Genomic DNA, 12,360 nt, shown 5'->3' on the forward strand with positions numbered 1-12,360 from the left:
CACGTGTGTTTTTCGACACATGTGCATCGAGGTGACCTGTTACTGTCGGCGGAGGGGGAGGGCAGGATGTTGCAGTGAGACTGAGAGTGAGAGCTAGGGAATGTGTGTGGACCTTTAATTTGGCAGTGAGATCCTACAGCTTGGCTGCGGTTAAATGCCCCGGCTCTCCCTGTCAGCGCATTCCGACACCGACGCACGTGCGCGTCTGCTATAAACATTCTCTCCGTATACGCTTTAAATCTGCCTGAAAAAGTATTTACATTGGAAGAGGCGTTACGGTGACAGATCTAGCGGGAAGCATCTCATCGTTAGACTACAGCAGTGATCGTGGTACACCTGCTATTCAGATCATATATTCCCCGCGGGCATATCAACGCGTTTTGCGCACATAACAGCCGGGCAGCGTGACATCGTGCACAGTAAATGATGCACGCGATGGGGGTGGATAGGCGTACACGTACACGTAGACATTCCATAAACCTGCGCGTTGATTACAGGTGACACTGTGCATGACATTGAAGCGGCGAACCAACGCGTATATAATCTGTTTGCAAAAGCCGCGCATGTATTTCTTGCAGGAAGTTGGCGAACGGTTGATTGTTACGTGTGTTGGTAAATGGTAAAAATCACTGTTCTTCGAAAGTTATTCCGGGGGCAACGTTAAGAGAACGCCGTATAGCATTGGCGACGTCAGCATTACAACCGCACTTATTCTTGCTAGTGAGGCTAGACTACGATGTCATCAGGAGTAGATAATAGGGAAGCGAATTGATAAGGGGATAGGGAAGGGGATAGATAATAGGGAAGCGATCCCTATTATCTACTCTTGATGTCATCTAGCTGGTTGTTTCTCCCAGGGCGGTGGTGAACCAGGAGAGGCGTATATTTACTGTGCAATGCGGTATGATATATGGCCGGTACGTGGCTGGTTCGTGTCTGTTGGCAATTAAAATCCTCACCCCGTGAAGAATGTTAGCAGGAGGCGTCAGTGTTCATCCTTTACGCATCGTTCAGGTCCTAATAGCGTTAGTCCTAATTTAGTTTATTCGTTGTTATTTTGTTTTGGCAGCTAGCCGGCGGGTTGGGGTTTTTGCAGGACATGAGTGGCTCAGAATGAATGAATGTTGCAGGCATCGCAGCGATGCAGAGTGTCCGCGTAAATCAATTTCTAGTTGAGCATGCCACGTAGGAAATATTTCACCCCACGAGGGAATAAATCGATTGACAGATTGAGAAGGGTTGATTCACGTTTCGATCGCTCTCGATCACTCGCGCCGTTTTGCAATTTTGACCTAAATCTTCGCCGCAGTATCATTATTATTCATATGTTTCATTTCGATCGTGCGGATTGACGATGAATCGGGTCTGTTACGTGTGTTACACACACTCACATCTAAATTTATATTACGCCGCTGTTATGTATCTGTGAAAATCAGGATTAAAAGATATCAAAGTAAATTGAATCGTGATTGTTATCTAGCGACTTAGCTAATTCGGACTGCACTGCATACTGATGATGCGTCCGCATAGGTGTGGGAATACACTGGTATGAGATACACAGGTGTGGGATATACATCTACGTCAACGTTCGCCGATCACCTACGCGTAACACAGATAGACCCCCCCCCCAAGACACGCACACACACACACACACACACACACACACACACACACACACACACACACACACACATGCACACACATACGGGTATAGGTATGGTGATAGCTTTGGTCGGCTTCCTTATTTCAGTTGATACATGTCCGCATCTATATGACTGCTAATATTAGCAGCATGGCACACGGGCATGCATGCAGGGGGATAATTGCTGTCAGTCAGGGACCCTAGGAAGAGTCTGTCTGATTCAGCTCTCAATCACGGCGGACTCTCTACGTAAAGGCGGCACAGCTGTTATACTAACAAAGTACTTCTTGTTCGCCCCGATTCTTGGTAAAAAGCACGCATGGATTGCGCGCGCGTTGGAGAGAAGAAACCTTCTGTAAAAGAGAGAAGCGTGTTGCTTAATAGTCAACACATGTGCATGCATGTGCGTACACCAAAGTAACACCGCTAACCTTTGCAAGTAAAGCCGGCGTGCCCCCCCCCACGCCGGCACCTATTTTAAAGTCGTGTTATACGGTTCTCTAGTGAAGCCAATAAGCCATTAAAGGAATAATAGATCCATTGATTATGCAATGTTGACGAATGCTAGAGTAACTGGCACCTTGTGTAGTTAATAAGTACATTACCTTACAGCCAAACGCGTATTAGTTTGTCCAATATCACTGCTGGTTACCAAAAATCAGTTGTTTACAGTTTCAAACCGCTGCCGGCGAAGCGGGTGTGATACAGATTTATAGTGCACCGGAGATTTCCGCACGCATGCTCGGCCGTACGCAATGCTATCATCAGTGATTTCGTAAACATGGACGCTCGTGATAGGGAACTTTTTGTCAGGGCTGTGTCCGTGATTAGTACGTGTGTTTTACTCTATTTCCATGTTTAGTCCGTGGCCGTGGTTACACCACTGACACCTCCGTTTCATCTGTCGTCCAAAACATACGGGCCGCACAAATCTTTACGTCATCGCTTGACTCCTGGATGACATTTACGGCACGTAAATGATACGTTGATACATATCAACAACCGATTTCAAGTCTTGTTTGTAATGTAACCAGCAGTGATATTGGACAAACTAATACGTGTTTGTCTATAAGGTTATGTAATTATTAACTACACAAGGTGCTAGTTACTCTAGCATTCGTCAACATTGCATAATCAATGGACCTATTATTTCTTTAACTACACAAGGTGCTAGTTACTCTAGCATTCGTCAACATTGCATAATCAATGGACCTATTATTTCTTTCAAATACGTGCGAACTTCGTGCTAGATGGATGCGTTTTGTTCCGTGGATAAGTAATCACATATTTATGATGGCACGCAGCGTTTGGAGATTCCTTCTCGTGCTCTGTTGAAACATGAAGGCACTATATGTATAATGCATTTACTGCGCCGCGAAACAAATGCGCGCGATATAGTGGATATTTTTAAGAGCTCGATCCCGGGATACTTTTACTGCTCGTAGATTATTCGATCATTTATTTATGTGCTTTTAAGTACCTCGCCATGATATGGCTGTTTTTACACAGAGGGGGGTCGCGCGCATGCGATCAAGTATAGTTTGATTACGACGATTTCTACGTACTACAAGTATTGTAAGAGGTTTCCGAGTTTACTTTGCGCATCGGCAAGAGGTTCCGCTTCTCATCTCTTGCTAGCTATAGCCATCCTCGCTCCGTAATCAGCTTGATGAACCTTCGTGTGTCACCGTCACCACTGCTCTATTCATATTCTCATCCTATACCAGGGGTAAATAATGACAAATTATTATATATATATATATATAATATATATATATATATATCAAGAGTTCATAATAGAAAATTCTATTTATAGAGAATTTTCTATTATGGACTCTTGATATATATATCATTTGTCATTATCTACCCCTGCCTATATTTCAACACTGCCCGCCGTCACGCGTGTGAAAGTTCCGCGCTGGCTGTAACTCAGTTAAGTAGACAGACATGCAGCTGTGCGCCCTTTGATGGCTTTTTTACTACAGATGTATGTTTGTAACAGTTCTGTATGAGGGTCAAGGGCGGCGGCTGCGGCGTTGCTGGTTGCTGCCGGCATGGCGGTGGGGTGGTGCGCCTCGGCGGCTCTTATAAACACTCTACGCCTATAAACCTAAACCACTCCTACGTACGTGGAATTACCCATGGGTGAACCTGCTGCATAGGTAAAGCTACGTGGGTGAAAGAACACATGCAGGTGCAGGCTCTGTCGATTTACACATGCAGGCTTGCACTCGTGCAAAGATTTGGTCGTCGACTTATAGGCAATCAGTCGCACATTCTCGTCGGGCTAGTCGCTGACATGCATTACAGATGTGTTCGTTAGATTTATTCAAAACTCTGTATGGATGTGTGCAAAGCATTACTCCTGAACTCTTAACAACAATTTGTCACGTTCCCCGTTGCTATACTATACTTTCAGCGTGAAAGGTTCGTTTCAATTCAAAATAACCATACTAAAACAATATATAACATGTAATATATCACATATTTAGACCCGTATACCTATTACTTTTATACATTATTCGACATGTGACAATATTATGAATTATAATTAGCTAAACAGCTGTGTAGATAAATATAATTAGCTATAGTTGATATGGATAAATAGCTGGTTGCGCAAGGATCTATAAAGCCGGCATCACGTTTAGGGGAGTTGAAAGCAGTCCGACATTAGCGGCAAGCCATTTATACATCTACCGGGATGTTACCTACAACTAGTCATTAGTGTTAATACTGGTTCAGGTGGGCGCAGCAGAGACATTACGCTAAACGATAGGTATATATAGGGGCAATTGACTTTCCCAGACGGTTGCTGGAATGACCTCATATATATTACGGTTCTAAATGAGGTAAGCTGCGCTGTAGTTTATAGAAGTAGAGCATGAAGTACAGGATTGTATATGCATGTCATTCACGATTGTCACATCCGTCCACATGCTTGTCACCGTGTTCGCTTATTCATTAGGCGAATGTGCAGTTGAATTGCGGTGGGATTGAGGATTCTAGGTAATGCAATGTTATACGCTTTCTTGGTTCACAGGATCTCCTCTGTCAACAACAGTAGCAACACCGTATTGTGCTGCACTCATACGCTTTATGGTATAAGCACTCATACTTACGTATTTTTATTGGAAATAGTCGTTATGACTTTATAAATGAAGGTTTTCAAGTTTCAAGTTCCTAAAAACAACAACACTATATTGGGATGAATAATTTCGAGCGTATACTATTGCGTTAGTTATTTTTTGGCTGTAGTCGTTCCGTATTAGTGGTTTTCGGTTTCGCAATAGTATAATATCGTATAAAAGCTGCGTAATTATTACTGCGTGCAAATTTCTGCGTATTATACTAAGGGAGCGCTGCCGATTGGACGTTGATTCAATTTTAAAATTACCAAGTTGATTATTCCACTGAAAGCGGCATTGGTTATTTTGAAGGCGTCATTGTACTTGCTATTAAGCTTCGTGCCTGGATGTAACAGCTTAGCATTACACCCTATTGTGTTTTATTATTATTAATCTCAAGAGCGTATGCTTTGTTTGCAGTCCGTACCCTGATACACGTCGTTCTCGCTTGCTATAGTATTTCCCGTGACTGTAGAGCGATGGCGTGTGCGGATATGCAAACGAGACCGATATGTTTCTTCGGGTAAATCGCGCGCCTCATAGATTTATCACGTGTGCAACCTTTCTCGGTGTGCTTGTTGCTAGCACGCTAGTGTTTAGCGTGAAGACGGCCAATATAAGTAATATATCGTATATAAATATAGTATATAATATAGTATAATATAGAATAGAATATATCTAGTATATAATATAGTATATGGCTATATCGTTACGTATAAAACTAGCTATATAGTATATAACTAGTATAGAGGCAGGCGTGGCGTACTCTCCCACATCTATGGGGGGAAGTAACTGTACGTGTTCGCCCGTGTGCCGTTCGCAGTGGCCCCACCCCTTCACATATGAAACTCGGAGCAGGATTCGGCCTGGCTCTGCCGGCTCCCACGCGTTTGCCACACACCATAAACATGTACATAATATCAAGAGCTAATAATACATAAATAAAAAAGTAATAAAGTAGAATAATGTTGTCGTGAAATAGCACTATTTTCCCGTTTTTCCGTTGTACACTCTAGGTATTATTAGCTCTTGATAATATCAGGAGTGGATAATAGAGATCTCTGTTATCCACTCCTGATAATATCAAGAAGGCTTGCACGTGAACGGAGTTATTTATGCTAATGTCGTCGTTGTTGTTGTCGTTGCTGTTGTCGTTGCTGTTGTTGCTGTCGTCGTCGTCGTCGTCGTCGTTGTTGTTGTTGTCGTTGCTGTTGTTGTTGTCGTTGCTGTTGTTGTTGTCGTTGCTGTTGTTGCTGTCGTCGTCGTTGTTGTTGTTGTTGTTGTTGTTGTTGTTGTTGTTGTTGTTGTTGTTGTTGTTGTTGTTGACGATGACGGTCTCGGCTGAGATGATGATGCATGGTGAAGTTATCGTGACAGATATGCCGGTATTTTAGCGATAAGCTTACCTTGACCTTGACAACTGGTCTTGGAGTCGATGAGAGGTTAATATTAATGCATCCATCCACTTGGCCAGTGTAAGCGCTAGGTATGTTTTGCCTGCACAGCTGCAATAGTAGTTTTAGTCAAACAGACTATGATTCTGTCATAGCGAGGAGAGTTATATCTATAGCTTCTGTCATAGCGAGGGGAGCAGTGTCGATAGTGTAATACGTGAGATTAGATACTTGGTAGTAAAGGCTAATAAACTACCACTAGTATATATATATATATATATATATATATATATATATATATATATAGTCTCTCATTTTCTGGTCTAAGCTCACATTCGAAAGTCATATTTTCCTATTAGAAAAGTACACAAGTGTGTGGGAACTCACGCTAGCTCTGCTACACCTGTAATATAAGACGTGCCATCAGTTAGATTGCATCGATTTATACCAGCAATTTTCTCGGCAATGTACCAACTGTATAGTAGTCGAACCATATACGAACTGTATTGTAGTCATACTACACTAACTGTATTGTAGTCCCCCTATCCTGATTCACATGGGGGAAAAAGTACGTGAAAATGTTGTGGTGCGAGCTACCGGCAGTGCATCGTTCTTCTAGCGATGAGCTTCTTCTGAGAGACATTATGTATTTATGAATGTTCGAGGCAAGCATACTGAAACCTACATGGAATAGCACTCAAGATATTGGATCTCAAGCCTTACGCCGGCTCGTTTTGATTGCATTTTAAAGACCTCGCGAGGAGTGTATAGTACACTCGTCGTTAGTGTGTTTTCTCGGGATATAGTACTGGAACACTTTACAGTCTGTCGTGAGTCGTTCACGCTGAACGCTATGCTCACTCTCTGTACTTTATTAATGTGTTTTTTGTAAAACATTTCAATAATTCATGAACAATATTAAAACTAACAGGGTCTGCGGGTGGTGTATTACAGCATACTTCCCACATCCATGTTATCAAGAGTACATAATAGGAGATCTCCGATTATGTACTCTTGATGTTATTTGCATACTTCATACATACAGACATACTCCTATATCGCTTTATCGTGGTTTTCGCGGCGTATGAGCATATTATATAGCGTAGCGAATTATATAGCATATTATATAGACACAAACAGTCTGTGGTGTCACACTCGTCTGGTTCGTTTTACAAGATTTCATTGACAATAACTTTAATGCAAAATTGGTATTTCCTCTCACCCTGCCGATAAAACGTCTATATTAGAGTAAAGATTTACAAAACATGTCGGAACGCAGCATAACCTATTTATTTCAAACGCCATCGCTACAAAGCGGGTATAACGCCATCTACGGTCACAAATTGTGATTCATTTTGGTTTATAAATTATTATTGCGAATATACAGATGGCAATCGTTTCTATAATGTACGTCGATGGTTGCTCAATTAAAACTGACTTCTTCTTACTCACTCATTTGTGTCCTTTTTTGTGGTGAGCTACAGTGTCATTGACACTTTCATTTATTGTCATAAGAAGTTTCCAAAAACCACCTTGTGTCCTATAAGCTGAAGGTCGGGTTAACGGCCTTATTAAATATGATTATTTATTACAGTTCTAGGATATGTGATTAGAGGCGCATCTAAAGTACAGCCGCAAAGTATTTAGTGTATCTCGCATTTATATGCGTTGCAAAATGCATACATGTTTATATGTCAAGATCAAGTTTTTACTACCTGCCGTAGTTCTCAGCCGACGTACATTTTATTAGTGGCATCCCCACCGTGTAAGGGAGGTACATGAGTAATATTTAGTACGCTGTCGTATATATAATTTTATACTCCTGTATTTACAATCGACGTGGCCATGCAGTATGTATCATATGAACGCAAAATGACTTGTTTTGCAGCAAGTACTCTGAGCTAGTTTTCGGCACATGCTGAGTTGTGTTGGGGATAGTTGCCACGTGTGGTTCAAATTAAGTGCAGAGTTGAGCGTTTCGTGTGCGGTAAAATACTCAGACGTTTTATGAGGGTTTTAATTAATTTTAAAAGCATTTTATTGGTCGCTAAATGTTTTTAGTTACCACCATAAAAAAGGCCAGATGACGGATTTCTTGACACCAGAGCGGGAAACAGATATCACGAGCAACATGACTCGTGTCTGTAGACGTACTAGGTGAGACTAATGCGGTGCATATATTGGTGAAAATAATGATCAGTCAGAGTTCTAAGACATCTTAACCCTTAGTGTATACAATTGGCGTTACGCAAGTAGTGCCAGTAAGTATAAGAACGGTCGAGAAAATATGAGAATGCGTGGGAAAACACGAGAAATCATTAATTTAAATTTTATACCAACTTTATACCCCAGTGTTGCAGGTCCCCAGTCAATGCAGGTCCCCAGCGTTGTGCGCAATCTCATTAGATATGGATTTGCCGTGTTGTACTATTTGCCTTATAATTATATTTCCATGCAAGTGTTCACTTCTTTCGTGTTGACAAATCGTATTGTGCAATTTAATAAAAGTATGATTGCTCAAGTCATACCAATGATAGAATAATGAACAATTAACTGAATGATAATAAGATGAATACATAAGCAGTAGCTGACGTAATATGTGCTGACGACTGTCGTGTAATCGCAAAAGCGCATCCATCATAAGAACAAAATCTTCCTCGGGGCCTCGTTGTAAAACGAGTTTTCGGGTTTCGCGAAGAAGCGTTATTGACGACACTGCGTGCATGTGTAATTAGGAGCGCGTATCGTGCAAGCTAATTATGTGTGAGCATGTTGTGAGGTTAGATGTAGCGGGTACGGTGATGGATGACACTTGCTTGGCAGGTGCTCTTCCCTTCGTCTCATGAACACTGTTTAGAGTTGCATGGATGGTGCGTCTGCCGTTCATTATGTAGCTAGATCTATCTCTCTATTCCAAGCAGTATCCTTGATTCTGACTGAATTAGTTTCATCTCTATGACTGAGTATTCGTTGACCCCGATGCGTTAATTTTTCTCGTTCTGCTGGAACGGTGGCCTGTTTTAGTCGACTGACGTCGCCTTGCGAACTTTCGGCATCTTCTCAAGGTTGCTGGTGAAGCCAAGCGTGGGTTTCTGGAGAGACTCGTTTGCTCGAGAGTTGTAAACAAGCGCGAACATCGGGTTTCCGTTTTCAAACGTTTAGCCGAAACACGTGTGCGTGCAGTGTCGTGTTGAAATCTTGAGCCGCGTGTAAACATTTGTAGTCTGCTATCTGTCCGTCCCACAGGCACTTGGAGCGTTTCAATAAAATATAATGCTAATTAAATACGAAATCTATTTACTACCACCAAAGTCTTAATGTTTCTCTACTCTCTTTCACCTATTATTGCCGACAATTTCCTGTAAATGCCGCCATTAAGATTTAGATTAAGATTAACATTAAGACTTTGGTAGTAAATACATTTCGTGTTTATTTATCATTATTTATTTTTATTGAGACGTTCTAAGTGCCTGCATGTGTTCCGTCCCGTGTGTCACCCACCCGTCCACATTGTAGGTGCGTGTTAGTATGGTGTCCACTGTCCACATTGTAGGTGCGTGTTAGTGTGGTGTCCACATTGTAGGTGCGTGTTAGTGTGGTGTCCACTGTCCACATTGTAGGTGCGTGTTAATGTGGTGTCCACATTGTAGGTGCGTGTTAGTGTGGTGTCCACTGTCCACATTTGTGGTGATGGCCTCGTGCCGGTGTTAATGTGTGCTGTCCACATTGTAAGTTGCGGTGTTAGTGTCGGTGTCCCACTTTGTTTTTTGCTTTGCTTTTCGTTTCGGCGTGTAACTGTTAGTGTGGTGTCCACATTGTAGGTGCGTTTAGTGTGGTGTCCACATTGTAGGTGCGTGTTAGTGTGGTGTCCACATTGTAGGGTGCGCTGGTGTAGTGTGGTGTCCACATTGTAGGTGGCGTGTAACTGTAGTGTGGTGTTCACATTGTAGGTGCCGTTGGTGGTAGTGTGGTGTCCACATTGTAGGTGCGTGTTAGTGTGGTGTCCACATTGTAGGTGCGTGTTAGTGTGGTGTCCACATTGTAGGTGCGTGCTAGTGTGGTGTCCACATTGTAGGTGCGTGTTAGTGTGGTGTCCACATTGTAGGTGCGTATTAGTGTGGTGTCAATTGGCTATTTTTTTGGCAACACTTTTCAATTTCCCAGAGTAACCCCTACTACATGATCTATGATCTGCTGAGGCGGCGGTGATAACGGCCGGCTACACTAAGACTAGCTCTGTGGCAGAGCGAAGGGCTATATAGTTCTTGAGCTACACTAAAGGCCGCCGCACACCAGCCGATTTTTCACGCGATTTGATCGGCCCCGATAGAAATCAAGCGTCATATCGGGTAGGTGTTGCGCGTTCATTTGTAGACGATTTTTATTTTTATCGGGTGATCGTCCAAATTCAAACTATGTTTGTATTTGGAAGCGCGATGAGCCGATGAAAGCCGATTTTACAAAACTAGAAGCGATGAAGCCGATGAAAGCGATGAAGCGATGAAGCGATGAAGCGATGAAGCGATCGAAGTCGTGTGCGGCGGCCTTAAGGCTATACTATATCCCGCGTGACCCCCGCTCACACATGTAACCGCCCCCGTACCTGACGTATAACGCGCCTGCATCCGTCACATCCGTCACATCTAAATCATAATAACGTTTGTCACCGATCTACTAGGTTAGAAGATATTGGTTAGAATATCGAGGGCGGGTCATCGCTTGGCTGTCTGTCGTGGTTCGTCTGCGTTTTGCCAAAAAAATTGGTGCTGCTGCTGATTACGAACAGCGTTTGAACTCGCCTGGCGTATATAGGGTGAGATGTTCCGCGAATACAAGCACTCAGTGCGTGTAGTCTTACACGCTAGTGTGTGTGTGTGTTTAGTTGTATGTGTGCGTGCGGTGTGTGCGCGCGTGCGTGCGTGGCGTCGTGCGTGCGTGCCCTCGTGGCGTGCGTGCGTGCGTGCGTGGTGCGTGTGTGTGTGGTGTGTGTGTGGTGTGTGTGTGTCGTGTGTGTGGCGCGTGTGTGTGTGTATGGGGGTGTCGTGCGGGTGTCACTGTGTGTGTGCGCGCGCGCACGTGTGTGTGTAGTAAGTGAGTGCCTGCTTTATGTTATGTAGCGACCTAGTCGCAAATTGCCTCGCGCGGCTGAGGTTTCCAAGGCCAGGGAGACATGATCCGTGGCAAACAACAGGAAGCTGCGTGTGTGTGTGTGTTGCGTGTGATGCTGGCCTTGTACTGACTGTTTCAGCTTCCCCTCCCCTGCTCCTCGGGGATGAATTAACCTCTTGCACGAGGGCATGAATCGAGAGCGCTTAGGTTTTGTCGTGCAGCTAATGATCACGATTGTCGCGGGCCAGGCGAAGCCAAGTGCGCACGCGAGCCATCATGTAGCTGAATGCTGTGATGGCCTGCTGCTGCTGCTGCTGCTGGCTTGCTGCCTGCTGCTGTCCTGATGCTGCTGCTGCTACTGCTGATGCTGGCTGGCTAACTGCTGCTACGATGCTACTGCTGCTACTCTGCTACTGCTGCTGCTCGCTGCTTGCTGCTGCTGATGCTGCTGACTTGCTGCTAGACTGCCTGCTGCTGCTACTGCTGCTGTTTACGTGCTGCTACTGACTGCTACTGCTGCTGCTGCTGCTGCAGCTACTGCTGCTGCCTGTGCTGCTGCTGTGCTGCTAGCTGCTGCTACTACTGGCTGCTGCTACTGCTGCGACTACTGCCTGCCGGCTTGCCCTGCTACTAGCTGCTGGCTACTGCTGCTCTACTGCTGGCTGGCTGGCTGCTGCGTGCTGGTGGTGGCCCGGGCGGCCGCGGCTGGTGCTGCTGCTGCTGCTGCTGGGCTCTCTATGATGATGATTGAGTTGATGATGATTGATCGATGATGATGATGACCGATGACGATGACGACGAGACGGACGACGCGAGGCGATGATGATGATTGACTGCACGGTTTGACGAATGATCGACGACGAATGATCGACTGCATGTATCGCCCTCCTGCGGCATGGCTACACAGCCACCGCGTGCGCGTGCCGAGCAACACACCGTTTGTAAAACAACACTGCTTCTTTCACTAAGAGCATCCGAGGATCCGTGATACGGAGTAAGGACGCCGTGAAGTGTATACGTCACTGTTATTCGGAAGCTGTGAGACACCTGACGTAAAGGAGGGCGGGTGGTAGGGGGGAGGCGGTTGGGG

The 12,360-nt window shown here is 44.3% G+C and overlaps 1 protein-coding gene across 1 annotated transcript in view; it reads left to right on the forward strand.

The window, feature by feature from the left end:
- Positions 1-12,360, forward strand: part of LOC106807064 (dual specificity protein phosphatase CDC14A-like) — a 67,982-nt gene that overhangs the window by 15,098 nt on the left and 40,524 nt on the right. The gene's annotated exons all lie outside the window — the stretch shown is intronic.

This window comes from Priapulus caudatus, unplaced genomic scaffold (assembly GCF_000485595.1).
Source record: "Priapulus caudatus unplaced genomic scaffold, Priapulus_caudatus-5.0.1 Scaffold193, whole genome shotgun sequence".
Taxonomy (NCBI): domain Eukaryota; kingdom Metazoa; phylum Priapulida; class Priapulimorpha; order Priapulimorphida; family Priapulidae; genus Priapulus; species Priapulus caudatus.